This window comes from Excalfactoria chinensis, chromosome 8 (assembly GCF_039878825.1).
Source record: "Excalfactoria chinensis isolate bCotChi1 chromosome 8, bCotChi1.hap2, whole genome shotgun sequence".
In the NCBI taxonomy this organism is placed as follows: Eukaryota; Metazoa; Chordata; class Aves; order Galliformes; family Phasianidae; genus Excalfactoria; species Excalfactoria chinensis.
Window position 1 is genome coordinate 14414295 of NC_092832.1, and position 14153 is coordinate 14428447.

The window sequence follows — 14153 nt, forward strand, 5'->3', positions numbered from 1 at the left end:
ATCTCTGGTGCTTGCTCTGTTTTTTGCACTTGAAAGGAATAGTTTCAGATGACAGCAGAAGAAAAGCCACTGCCAACGGGAAGCAAGAATTTGTTGTAGTACAATTCAAACATGAAACCATTAATTAAATATGCAAAGCGCTCACAGAGGCAGCAACTGAGAGGCAAAAACGAAATACTGCTTCTTTTGTAAACAAGTGCGAACACAGAGAATAAATATACCTGCTTTCCAAACTGGGATTTGACTTTCTAATCCCTTGCCCACAGATTCTGTACTCACCTCTTTTTTAAACACATTCTGCAAGGAACTTCTCTGCAAGATTAAGAAGAGAAGTAAATATTTCAGTGTTTAGAAAAGGGGGAAACTGTTTGTTGTTCAAGATTTCCTGAAGTCTTTGGCTTAAGCTCCTGCTTAATACACGGGATGTACCAGCCCGTAAGTAAACAGTGCAACCTTATACCAAACAGGCAGCAGGGAGCTCTGAACAGCTCAAAGCAACTCCAGGCATCACTCACAGGGTTTCAAATGAGACAGGTGAAAGAACAAGCTGAATGGTTCGAAGCAGTGTGGGCAGGATACAGAGAGCTGCAGCAATTTCATTATTACTTAAATATCTGGAATACATGGGAGTTGCATGGAAAAAAATCTGGCTGTGCTGGATACTGAAGGCAGAGCGAGAGCAGCCTCCTCCAAAAGGCCTATGGTTTAAGCACAGCATAATAGATAAACACGCACAAGAACAAACAGAAGACAGGTTAAATTCCTATTACAATTAATTCTACTTTGGCTGAACCCACCGGAAAAATAATAAAAGATTAATAGTAAGCATTCTAAACTCTTGTGCTGCCCTTACAAAACACTGCTCATAATAGACGTCAGGGATGTTCTTCAGAAGATGGAGAGTACCAAGGATCCTACTTCACATATGAACACACTAACAACCCATCACTGCATCAGGCCTGGGAGCGCAGCAGGTTCCAGGCTAACAGATCAAGCTTCAGCCCTTGACACAGCAAATCCTTTCCTGCTTGGAAGATGGCTGTGCAAACACTGATCCACTTGGCTGGGAGCTGCACAGCAAGCCTGTAACACTCGGTTTATTTCCTAAATGAAAAGCAGGTGAGGGAGGAGAGAACCCCCTTGTAACCTATTCACCCTTCTTCATACTCAAAGCAACCTTCCAAGCTGAAGCTGCGCTGGGACAGCTGGTTCTTCCCCCTGAAAACACGAGCACAGTCTCCCATTGTGTTGCTTAAAAATATTTTTGCCCTTACTATTATAATTCATGGTTACCTGCTCCCACATCAGCCCTTCTGTTCTGTAACCACTTCACACAAAGCAAATCTGAAATGATCTATTACAAGCTGTTTACTTTTAGGAATATTTTGCAGAGATCGGTATTGCAATACAACTCCTTGCGTGCTTTTGCAATAGAGAGCAAAAGAAGAGAGGCACGCACACCATGGAAACTTCTGATATAAGATTTAGGCCTCTAAATCTCTTCACTGAAGGGACACAGAGCATGCACGGAGTTCACTGAATACAGGGAGAACAACTTTGGAGGAATGACCAGAATGACCAAAAGAAGCACCGCGTGTTTATTATATTAAGTTACCTTAAGTACATCTGACGCGGCCATCATTCAACGTAGGACGCCATTCTCCAGCTCCAGCCTCCTCCCTTCCTTCAGGCTCCCAGTAAAATTAAGCTTTGAATTAAGCTTCCAGTAAGATAATTACAGTTGGCAGGTATTTTTTCAACTCTGATTTGGAAGCCAAAAAAGCAAAGAAAAGCAAAACAAAATCAAACCCAAGAATTATTCAACCTCTCTCAGAAACAACTTGTTCTGCAGACTAAGTCTGCTCACCAGTGGCTGTTTCACTCCATCTCTACTTGCTCGCACAATAAACTTCCCGAATGCACTGGGCAGGATCTCACTACATTTTCATAAGTCTCTTGTAGGCAACATAGGGAAAAAATAACTTAAGTCCCGCAAAGCAAAGCAACACCAAGCATCCGTGAGAAAAAGACCTGCTCACATACACTGAACATTTTCCATGGAGTACAAAAAGGACCACAGAGAAAATAAAAGGGTAGCAGTGACTTAATTGTTTTCCATCACACAGCTTCCATTGGGCTCAGGAGCTCTCATCCTGCCCTTGGCTCCCAAGCTGAAGTGCCCTGTCCCCCTCAGGACATCCAGAGCTGGGAAGGAAAGCACTGATTTTGCCCCTAGCCTCACTATTCTCCATGGCCAATGACAATAACGCGGTACAACCTGTTACCTGCTCTGTCTGCAAGAAGTAGGATATACTTGTAAGTCTTCCACCAAGCAATCCTAATCTTCTCCTGCACTTTCGCTGGCAGCTATATTATTACAGAAAGCTCCCTTGTAATCAGCTGATTACCATGAAATCATGCTGATCTTCATGTAAATGTAACTTTCTCTTGCTAAACGCTGAGCTTCTTTTTTGCAAACCCAGAGGAGACACTGCTCCTAATCAATAATTCCATAGCTTCCCATACATTTAATTATTTCCTGATGGCTAACTGCTTTTTGTTAGAAAATTACTCTTAAGACATATTATATTCTTTGATACATGTCAAACAGCAGTCAAATACAACACTTCACCCCCACTTGTTCCACACTGCTTCCAAAATAAACCCTGCCTGTAACCACACCATGCAGACTTAAAGGAAATCTGCATGGGACCAAACCAACGTGTAAAGGCTGAATGGGCATAAATGGAGCAGTTTTGGTTCAGCCTTCTGCTGAAACACCTTTTCCAAAGCCCACACTTGCCAGCTCTTTTGCCATACAATGCACTACTGGTTGTCTGTCAGCAGCAGCTTTCACACGCAGAAGCACAGCATACAGGAGTTTCCAAGAAGCCCCCATCCCAGCCATTGCTTTCTTTGGCATGAAGATCACACATGCTGACAAAATCCTTTAGATAATGCAGTCTGTGCATACTGCCTAAGCATTCACTAACACACCAGCATCCATTCAATACAACCTTTATTAACACATGGCAGAGTCACAAACATTTAAAGAGAGAACCTCCTTTCCCTAAGTGTTTGTGGCCTTTTCATCCCCAGTTCATTTTCGACAACAAACACCACTGCCACCAGAAAGCCATTTCCTTCTGGCCTCCCGAGCTCAGCGATTCCATTCTCCACACTTTATCATCCCCATTTCCTGCTTTTGTGCTCGCTGCTGCCTTCAGAGGACGAGGAGTAGAGGCGGGAGAGAAATCCAGATGGAGCACTTGGCTTTCCGAGCAGCCGAGTCAGGAAGCAGGAGCACGCTGCACTGCTGATCTTTCATTTTCAGGCCAGATAGCCAAAGTTGCAATGCACAGAAAGTAAAAAGTGATGTCCTATGATGTCCTAACAACCACGGCTTCAAAAACAACAACCCTGTCCACAGGCAGCTGAACAACAGAAAAAGAAAGCCATACTTACTGCTTCTTCCTCTGTTCTAACCCTAAAAATAGAGGGTGTGGAACAAAAGCCAATGAGATTCATCTGTAAACATCTTTTGTCAGCATAACTCCTGAAATTCCCTACAGGCTTAAGACGCTCCGCTGCTTTAAGTAATAATCAAAGAGGACGTTGGATTTTGTAGGTGGCTCCGAGACCTTTGCCAGATTTCTATTCCCACATATACATGCAAAGAGGGAAATGGATGGATCATTCTGGAGATGAGTCACTAGCGAAACAACTGAACAAACTCATCAAATGCTGTGGGGTTTGTGTTTAACATTCTTCAGCTCCTTTTTTGGAGCATTTGGCAAGGCTCTGGCAAGCAGTGAGTCTGTCAGTGAAATAAACCTAGAAATGCTTAAATATTCATTTCAGCCTCCACTTATCTGTTCATTCTGCCTTCAGTTTGCTCTATCCCAAAGCTGGCAGAAGGAGAAAGGAAAGCACCTTTTAATAGCCACCAAGAGTCGGGCAATTGCTGACACAGAAAACACAACCCAAACAGGCTTCCAGAACGCCAACCCACACGAGCTGCTTGGGCAGATCTGCTGCTGCAGTTCCTTCAGGCTTCTGAACATCACCCAAAGTGCTGCATAACCATCCAGGATCCCCCAATGATTAGATTGGCTTTCATTTCTGAAGTGCTCTGCACCAACATCTTTTTGCTAAAGGCCAATTAACACATTTTAAAAGAGGGAAAGAGTGAAAGTAAAGGGCAAGCGAGTGTTTGGTGCACAAGGTAAAGCAAAAGGAGCCAATAGAAACAAAAGCTGTACTGCTGCCATGGTTTCTCTTTGCTTGCTCACGTGCACTTCTGAAAGCAGATACCACAGCCACTGTCATCCAATCCAACCTGCATACAAATCACCAGCTATCAAAGAAGATGCAAAAGGCACCAAACCTGGAATCACAGGCATCTGCTCCACCTGTCTGGAGATTAGTCGCGCTGACATCAGGGAACACTGGCTATCTGTTTATCTTCTGTACCCTCATACCTCCTGCTAGTTATTTAACAGCTACAATAACCAACATCAGAACTGCAAATACACTGTTAGCTCGCACAGTTGTGCAGGGACACATGCCTTTCTTTAGCTTACTTTTCACAAGTGCACACATTTATACTATCGCTTCTCTCACATCTGCACAGAGTATACAATTTCTTTTGCATCAGCGGATACCATGACTTAAGTAGCCTGAGAGCTGAGCAGGTCTCACAGCAATTGATGCTTTGTGCAAGTCATCTTACCGACAGGATTTTGCTCAGTCTCATGGTACCGGGTGAGCAGCAGAGCTGGGTGGGAGCTGCAGATGGGAGCTTGCAGCCACCAGCCCGCATCTAAGCAGTGCACGACAGATGGCCCACCACCACTGAATCCGACAGCCAGGCAAATACCATTTTGTGTCACTTCCAAATAACATGTGATAGTTTCCAAGATGAGAAAATGCGGATGCAGACACATCCACGTGGAAAACTAGTGCTATCAATTGGCTCGGAACACAATTTGTGTAGGAAAATACCTATCGTAAAGGTTATATTTGGTGGAAAAAAATAGCATTCTGATTTACAGTGCATTAGGAAGGGGCAGAAAAACTTAGGGAAGAGTGCTATCTGCAAGCTTTGGGGAGCAAAAAAGTGCCATCTTAAGTGACCCTCTCCATGAGTTCATTTTTCTCCTAGCTTGAAAGTCTAAAAATAAGTTTGTTACCAAAATAAATCATTAGCACATGAAAACAAGTTTCTGCACTAGCATGAGTTCATTGAGGCTATTAACCAGCAAAACTCCCAAGCCCACAGGAGGAAGTTCATTCCCACTGTCATTGCTTGCAGAGCCAGGCACTGCTTCCCAATGCCTGGCAGTGCCACCATGAGGCTGTGGCCTCCTGTACTCGACCCCCAACCCGCATTCAACAAGCAAAGGCTCATCCACAAATCTTCATCATTAGTTTCCCCGCAAAGACACACTTCTGGACCAGCTACAGCTATATCACAATCAAATATAATTCCTTTTATCTTGCTGTTGTTGCTTCGCCTTTGCACACCTACTTGTCTGCCTTATACTTTCAAATGCTAGAGTGCCAAGCAGCATTCCTGAGCATCAGGGAGACATTTACTGCAGGTGATGATTATTTGGACATAACACCAGCATTTAGGTCATTACTGGGAGATAGAGCTTAGGGAATAAGTGCTGAGCACCAGCAGAGATCAGACAAACTATAGCTCCTGCCTGCCTAAGTGGGGCATTAGTGTTTCCACCTGAAGAAATAAGACAGGAAGAGTCAGTAAGGTGCATTAAACAAACTCACTGCAGTTCTCACCTTATGACTGATCTCCAGCACTGCAAAGAAGCCTGAAACACACATCAAATTCTTTCCTTCCTCTTCCCAGCTCATACCTTATGATGTTGCTCTGCATGACTCAACAGACAAATCTCTGAGCTTAACACAGCCCAATTACATCTCTGCCTTTAAAAAGAACCAGACCCACAGAAACCACGTTTCAGTGCCTCATGCAGCCACCAGCACCAGGAGACAAGCCCAAGAGCAAGCTTTGCCACCAGCACGCCTGGCTGCAGCCTCTGCCCTCATTGTTTGGCAGGCTCAGTGCTTGCACTTCCACCTGCAGAAGGAAAGGCACCCCAACAGCCGGCTTTCTGCCAGCTCAACTTACCCTTAACTCCTCTGATCCAGAGCCTCTCACTCAGGAAGGCGGCTTTTACTCACGCTGCACACCATGTAAAGAACAGAAGGAAGCATTTTATCATTTCTGACTGCCTGGCCACACACCTTGAGAGAGTAATGCAAACCATGTGGGTTCCCTTACACAATCCTTCCCAACAGTCAGTGCCTCCCAGAGGTTTTGTTAGCATCTCACTTCCTCCTGCCCACACCTCCAGCCTCGTGCTACCAGCTGTTCTGCCCTTCACGTCTCACCTGCAGCCCTCTGCCTCATCATCATCTCCTCCCATGCATTTATGAGCAGCTGCAGTGTGCCCACTCTCCATACCATTTCTCTTCTCATTGATATTGACCCCTGATGGTAATGACACAGAAACAGCTTGCCCAGGATCTGTCCCGATCCCCAAAGCGATAAGAAAGCAATCGTTGTACACAACAGTATTAAGGGAGGGTTCCTAGTGATGCCCACACCTCCAGTGCGGGACATCATGCTACCAGCCACTACCTGGAACATCTCCAGTATCCCTGTTCATGCACAGAGAAGCCTCGGGTGCTGGCCCGTGTGAGGCTGCAGACAGGGCAGCAGAGCACCCAGGAGCAGGGTGGGTATGGGAGCCATGCACCTTTCACAGCAGTCATAGGATTGGAAGGGCATGCTTTCAGCTTGCTGTGCCCTTTCGTTAGTCCGTGATTATGGCTTTCATGGTAATAGCCACCAAAAGCCACCAGAAATCCTCCTTCTAAAGCACTTACCAGTATTAAAACCCACTATATCTCTAAACATTCAGGAGCTAAATCCCACAGTTACTAAGCTCTGTGACTTCAGTAATATCAAATTTTGGCTCCGAGGCACTGAATGCAAAGTACACAAAGGGCCTAAATCTAATCTGCATTGATATTTACATAATTTTGCTATATGTAAACAAATTAACATACCCACAATATTTGATTGTGCTTCTGCCTTCCATGACCAACGAGTCAGAACAGCTTGTTATTAGCAGCAGAAAGCCTCTATCTGAGTTCAGCAGCAGCATGCAGGGAGCGGCTGCAGCAGGCACTGGGAAACGCACCCGGGACTGCATGGAGAGCAGCAACACTTGGCTGCAGGCAGGAACAGGAAATGCTCTTCTTCAGAACTATCGACTTAAAAATAGTCCTCGGGAAGCACATCCGTTGGGAGAACAGAATTAAGCCACCAAGATTCAAGTCGATCAAAGGATTCAGAAAAACAATCCAGATTTCACTCTGTTCACAAAAAGAAGATGCCTCAAAGCTAAGCAAAGGGCCTATTTTTTTTTCTCACCACTTCGAGGCACAAAACAGAGTCCTGCCATGCTGCATGCCACAAGGACACCTCTGGTTGCACTGAGTCTGCTTGGGAAGCTGCAGTCCCAGCAGCACCACAGCTCCCACCTGGTGCACATCAGCACCGTGCCACAAACCAGCTCTATCTAGAAGCATGAGTGGGGCTATTGTTAAAGGCAGATGCATGCAGCACTAACCTGGACAGATCCCCCCCCCAAATGCCAGGTAAGTACAGCAAACTGTAATTTAAAGCAATATTAAATGTTGTCCTAGCATATCCTCAGTGCCCAACTAAGCCCACCAAATGCGTTGGTTTATCTCCAGGAGGCCTCAGTGAAAACACTGGTATCCAAACCATGAGCCCAAGCACGGAGAGGCACATGCTACCATACAAAACATAGCTCCTGCCTTCTATTTCTCCCTTGACATTCAGATGGAGTTACAAAACCAGCTGGGCAGTCTGAGGCTGCAGCAAGGTGCTTGTGTCTCCTCCAACACTGTTTTTCCCCTTGAATCTGAGGCCAGATCAGCACTCCCACACAGCATACCTCAGCTCGCTTTGCACTCTTAGGAAGTCTGCTCAGCACAGAGCATAAGAGCTGGTGTTTGATGACCTGGCATCAAAGAAGCAGACTGTGAAGCACACCGGTCACTTTTCCACAGCCAGGTACACCCTCAGCATTTTCAAAGCAACGAGATCCATTTCCGTATAGAACGTGTCCTAAGCAAGTTCATGAGCTATCACTGGCACTGTAAGAAGGAAAGGAGAAAGAACTAACAGATTATAGCTGGGAAAGAGAAGAAAAGGACACTGAATGTCTGGAAAAGCACAGAGGCCACCACTGTGCTCGTTCAGAAAGCCCAGCAGCAAACAAGGCATGTGATTCACCAGGTAGGAGCCCTCAGAGCAAAGAGTCGGCAGGGCCACCTCCTTTCTCATTTGTAGCATTTGCTCCTTAGGATGTTCAGACTCATGACTGACATCAAAAGAAGAATCACCTCACAGGCTGAGAAAATCCACATACATTTGGCCTTGGATGGGTTCCTTGATGTGATGAATCCACCCGTGACCTCTAGTGCTACATCCCTGCCTCTCAGGAGCACCACAAAAACATACTGTCTGCTTGGAAAAGGCCACATCCTGAGAAGCTGGTAGCACCACTCCTGTGGGCCTTCTCAAAGCATCTGCCAAATGCAAAAAAGCCTCACAAGTGCCTTGGTTCTTGCATATTTGGTTTCAGGTATGGGAATATAGCAGTTAACTTGGTATTGCCCACTCCTTGGAAAAAGGAAAGGGCTGTAATGGCAAGAAAATGCAAGTGGCTCTTTGTTTGCCTTCGTGGGAGCTGCTGGAAAACAAGGGTACAAGAGAGAGCACAAGATATTATTATGAGCGTGCTGTTCTTTTTCATAGTCTTAGCTGTGACAGCGGTAGGATCACTTACATAGCCAGAACCAAGTGCTTTATGTCCAAACCAGGTGTTAAAATAGGAAGTGTTGCACCCAAGGGTAGCTTCGGAGAGCAAGCAGGAGGAGAAAGCCAGCCATGCAACTATTTGTATTCCTTTTATTAATAATTCGATAACACCAGGAGCAGAGAAAGTCCTCCTCCTCTACCACAAAACCCCACAAAAACAGGAGTCTTCTGCCCATTGGGTTAATGAGCATCCTTGGCAAACACCACCTTCTTCTACTTCCTCGCTGCTGCCCAACCTGTTCTGCCTAGAAAAGGAGAACTGGGCAGGGCCACATGGGTTGGGACCCATTTTCCCCACTGGCAATAGCGCAGTGTGCTGATCTGGCCACTTTTGCTATTGCTCCAAACTCAGCATCCTGCACCAAACCCCATGGGCAATACAGAGGCTTGGCTCAACAGGAACTGCATCCAAACACCAAACGTGGCATATCCATCTGCGAGGACAAGATCTGCACTGGCAGCCCAACAGAAAGGCAAGGATGGATGGCTCACCACGCACCCACACCCCAGGCAGCACAGGGTGGGCAGGGAGCTGGGAGGGCCGCAGCAGGCCGGGCTGGGTGCACAGCTTTACACATGGTTGGGTGGCTGAATCAGCAGCGGGCAGGCGGCTGCTCAGTGCTGACACAGACCTGCAGCGAATCCCTACCTTGGTGATGAGGAAGTGCTGGGTGACTGAGTCATCCTCCAGGCTGACGCCATTCCAGGAGCATAGCATCCGTCCCCCTGCTTCAGGCCGTGCCTGAGGCCTAAAAATAGCTTCCCAGCCAAAAAACGTGCAGTCATAGTTCAAAGCCCAGAAGCTTTATTTACACTTGGTAAGAATTACCGTGTTTTTGACACTGCTAAGAGTCAACTGGTGCTTAGATTATTCGGCTAACAAAGAAGGCACTTTAAACGAGAGTTGCGTGAAGCATGCAGTGCTTTCTGACCCACACTGAAGCTAACACTTTGCATTTTATGGAGCCGCTCTGCATAGACAACAACCTTAAATAGCCAACGACATGCTGTACAAAAATTAATAATTGAAAAGCAGTCGTCAGCACTGTTATCCGTGTTGCAGGTAACTCACAAAGCTCATTGAATGGCAGTATTAAGTTTCTAACAACTTTCTGGGAAGCTGCTCGCTTCCATAGGTATTTTTAAGGCCAAGGATCCGCAAACAATAAGCAACTGCAGAGGAAGCACAGGAAAAAAGGCAGTCACAAAGACATCAGCCTGATCTCTGGACTTGGGTTGAAGAGGAGACTTGGACTTCATGAACCACTGCAGGGCAGGACAAGCTGCACAGCCCTTCTGCAGGGTTCAGCCAGAGATTTCTGCTCTAATGCCAAAGAATCCCACTCCATGAGATCCCGACACACCTCCCAGCACACCTTGGAAGCTCCAGCTCACATTCACTCAGTGCACTGGCCTTTCAGCTGTTTCCCTGCTAACACCAGAGCATCTCTTGAGGACAAGGTTTGAAGACTAGCACATAAAGGCAAACAAAAACAACAACAGGAAGCCTGGGATTTTCCAAGACTTAGGGAAATTCGGTCCTCCAAATCCCACTGTAGCATCCAAAGCATTATTTTCCATTATGCTTGTAAAAACCCCCAAATAAATGCACAACTAAGCATAGCTTGACAAAGCCGAATGTTTTATTATTCTCACAAATGCTGTTACTAAGCCTGAGGCCCCTTATTCCAAACGCTTTAGGAAATACTCTCGATCTTGCCAAAGATACAGAATGCTATAGGAAAATCCACCTCAGAGTCAGCTCCTGTCACGAGGGGAGAGTCATAAACAAACCCTGTATCCTCAGCTGACAATCAACTCGATCTGCCCATTAGTGTTGCATCATCCGCTGCTGCCCTGTCAAGCTGATGGAGCCTGTCTGTTGGTGCTGGGGATGACAGTCGCTCTGCGCTGCTGACGTTTTTGCTCAGGGCTGTGCCGCGTACACAATCTGCTCCACACGCAGACCGGCTCTTGCCATTTCAAAAGCTTTCCTGGCAGATTTCTGCAGTCTGGAGCAGGAAGATTTTGGGCAACCAGGGGCTGATTTGTCTCTGCTTAAACGCCTGTGGGTATCATTCTTGCAGCTCTTCCACTTTTCACTGTGAGGGCAAAGGAAGGCTCCCCCCCACCCTCCCCAACCTCAATTTGTTTGTTTTTAATTAGTATCCTCAGCTGCAATGTTTGAGGCAAAAGAAATACCCTCCCTCCTCCCACCAACATCAGGGTTTTTTAATCTCAAAGCCATACCTCGTCTAACACGACTGAAGCAGAAGGGATATGGTTTCTTTTTGTTTTTTGAGAAAGGAAAACCAACAGAAATGATCTCCTAGTCCCACTCATTGGGAGGTTTGGATTCTCACTGCAGTAGCACAGGCCAGCCACCTTCACGTGATAAAGAGGGTCTCATGTTTGACAACCAGGGAGCGACTAAAAAAATATATATATACATCGTAAGGGAAAACGAGCTGCTTAAGAACACTGAGTGGAAAAAAAACAACAGAGACAATATTAGACAATCCTGGCTGTCTTTTCTTTCACCCACAAACATAACAAATCTCCAAAATACCTATAAGAGTTCCCCCTCTGCACGCTTCTGAGGTAGGTGAAGGGGAAAGCAGAGCCCTGGATTGGGTCTGGCTTATTCAGCAGCTCCAGTTCTGCTCTTTCAGATTCCTGCAAAAATAAAGGCTCAGAAGAGAAAGCTGAGCCTCCAGGCATCCACCAGACCACAGCTCTTGCATGCATACCTAACAAGTGTAAGAGCACTGGAAGAAGAGAGCAGACCCTGTCCTTCAGCAGCACATGCCTGCCCATGAGCAGAAGCCCAGCCACAGCTTCAAACTCTATCCACTCCTGCCTTGGAGCATCCTGCTGCTGCTGGAGGTGGCTTCCAGATGCAGGGCTGAGCAAATCCATCTGCAGCAGAGCCCCAGCTCCTGCACATTTCATCAGCACGCTTAGCGCACATCAGCTGCCTTCGCATGAAGACACAGCTAAGACAAGCAGACCTGCAGGCAAAAGGGTGCAAGCAGGGTATGGACAGATGAGAGAATCCCAGTATCCCAAACTGCACAGGCTCCGCTAATCTAATGAGCTACGAGACTAGAACACAGAGGTCTGTTTGTTAACTCTACAACTACGTTAAAGTTGTCCCGCTTTTATTAAGAAAAACTTGGAAAGAGATGAGATAAAAATAGGAAGGAGAAAGATCTAACAGGTAAGTCCCTCCCCTCTGCGCTGAATGAAAAGCTGCCTTTATGCAGGCAAACTTGGATAAACTTCTCCTTGTTTATTATGAAAGTACAAGTTGACCAAGGTCCTTTCATGTCCTGACGTACGACCGGGTTCCAGCTACGTCTTATTTCATGCAGTCAGAGGGTGAGGTGATGGTATTTATAGTTCAGGGCTAGAATTTTGGTTAGAAACAACATAGTTACAGCCCTCAATGCCCAACACACCCTCCTGGGAAAATGCCACCTGGGTATATATAGATCCTGCAATATTCTTCCTATTAAATATGCATTGCAAGCAAACATGCTTTTTACCCATCAACCCTGGAAAAAAAAAACAATGTCAGTTGCTTTCTGTTAGAGATAGAAAAAAACAACCCAGAGGCCACTTTACAACAAGAGGAAAGACCCCGATGTGATCCCAGTGCTCTTTCAGACATGTTCATGAGGCCTAAGTTTTCATTAGCAACAGTCCTTCAACTTCACTCTTGGAAGCACCTGGAGCACAAACCACACACCGAGACCAGCTCCCCTGCAAGCAGCTCCAAGCACAAGCAGCGCTCCGCAACAGGGCCAGGCAGAAAGGCTGGTATCCCTCGTTCTCCCTTTGAAGCAAGGTACAGCAGACACATGCAGGAGATACTTTGTATTAATACTCTGCAGCCAAGATCTTATCCATACACATGCCTGGCTGTTTTCTATAGCATCCTTATGTAAGTGTCTCTATTTTTAAAACAGAGTGTTTGTCTGGTCACTCGACTATTATCCCACTTGCAAACCAGCAAGCTGAAATTCTCCCCACTACAGTCATAAATGTACTGGCCTAAAGGTGCAACAGCTGTAGAAAGGGATGAAACAAACACTTTCCATTTTCTTTAAAAAGTGAAAGTTTCACCCATTCTAATCAACAGGATGTCAGAAACTGCCAGAACAATAAAGAACAAATGAACAAACCTTAGGAGGGCTTCTGTTAACCCACTGAATATAACAGCTCACCAAAAGCAACTGCTTTCCTTCGAAGCACAGAACTGAAGAAGACACCAATCTGTTAATAAACTGGAGTGGAAGCAGACTAGCACCAGTAGAAGAAATGCAATCAGTCATTTTAAGGCTGTCTCACATCACACACCACGTCCTCCCTGAGCATCCTACAGTTACACAGCCTGAACAAGCTTTACCTACTCCCCAAAGTACCTTTCCAGACTGCAGCACGCCCAAAATGTGCCTGTGTACATTCAGCTCCAAATATGTTATACAGCACGAAGATAAGCCAGCAGCATAGTAATACGCATTTGCAAGTGCCTGTGAAATCCCATTGCAATTAGATGCCCGCTTAAATATAGGCAGCAAGGAAATAAGTATCAATAATTAAAACAAACAAACAAAAAAAACCCTTACCAGGATATTTTTGGATGCGTATCCAAATACAGCACTGCTCTACCATCAGCAGAAGGATGGAAGAGCAGCATCCAGGAGGGTGCCTTACTGCTCCCTGACACAGAGGCAGGTTGGAAGCGCTCAGACTCCACAACAACACGAAGGCCTCCAGAATACTGGCTGTCAGAAGTCAGTCTTTCCCTGCTCCCCCTATGGCTTGGCGCCATCACATACTGTAACAACAGCAGGCATATGGCACATCAGGATATTTTTAGAGCAAGGCCCACTTTTATGGCCCCACAGCCTGCATGAGATGGCTGCACTATGTGCTCCACCACGGAGCGGATCCCCAGCAAAGCTCCACATGCATACTGACTGCACAGCCCCCTCTGCTCCTTGTGTCAGAGTCACTTCCTCACCACACAGCCTCCCACCTTCCCCTTTTATCTACCAGTTCCCATCTCAGCTCTGCCGCACCAGTGCTACTGCCTCCACTTGGAGCAGATCTGGGGAGAAAAGCCCACAGATCCCTCTTGCAGCAACGCCTCTTCCACGACAAGAAAGGATGGCCAACTTGAAATGGGCTGCTTGAGGAGCTG

At 46.2% G+C, this 14153-nt stretch overlaps 1 protein-coding gene across 4 annotated transcripts in view; it reads right to left on the reverse strand.

Moving 5' to 3' along the window:
- C8H1orf21 (chromosome 8 C1orf21 homolog) overlaps positions 1 to 14153 on the reverse strand; it is a 71121-nt gene that overhangs the window by 54583 nt on the left and 2385 nt on the right. The window contains exon 1 of one of the 4 annotated variants that reach the window (XM_072342921.1): positions 13576 to 13933. The exons of the other annotated variants lie outside the window; for them this stretch is intronic. The gene's annotated coding sequence lies outside the window, so the exon portion shown is untranslated. Of the gene's footprint in view, positions 1 to 13575; positions 13934 to 14153 lie in introns of those variants that run through there. 4 annotated transcript variants of the gene reach the window in all.